This window comes from Octopus bimaculoides, unplaced genomic scaffold (assembly GCF_001194135.2).
Source record: "Octopus bimaculoides isolate UCB-OBI-ISO-001 unplaced genomic scaffold, ASM119413v2 Scaffold_355699, whole genome shotgun sequence".
Lineage (NCBI taxonomy): Eukaryota > Metazoa > Mollusca > Cephalopoda > Octopoda > Octopodidae > Octopus > Octopus bimaculoides.
Genome location: NW_026326656.1, coordinates 2,314 through 2,589, shown reverse-complemented (window position 1 = coordinate 2,589; position 276 = coordinate 2,314). Strand labels below are relative to the sequence as shown.

The 276-nt window shown below is 40.2% G+C and overlaps 1 protein-coding gene across 1 annotated transcript in view; it reads right to left on the bottom strand.

Moving 5' to 3' along the window:
- Positions 1–276, bottom strand: part of LOC128251380 (prolow-density lipoprotein receptor-related protein 1-like) — a gene marked incomplete at its 3' end in the record, with an annotated part of 1,628 nt that overhangs the window by 415 nt on the left and 937 nt on the right. The window lies entirely within an intron of this gene.

The following is a 276-nucleotide window of genomic DNA, read 5'->3' as shown; positions in this document are numbered from 1 at the left end:
CCAGGGCTCACCCGGTACTTATTATTACTGACACTGCAAATGAAAGACAAAGCCAACCTCATTAGAATTTGAACTCAGAATATAAGGAACCAGAAGAAATACCACAAGGCATTTTGTCTGCTGTTAACAATTTTGTGAACACAGCTCACTACCTCAAATAGTGGTGGAGGACGGACATTTTTCTTTTCCTCTTCAATGCTGTTGTTATGCTGTATCATCCTGCATTTGACATATGGTGACACTCCACATCTGACCACTACGTTTAGTAACCTCAAT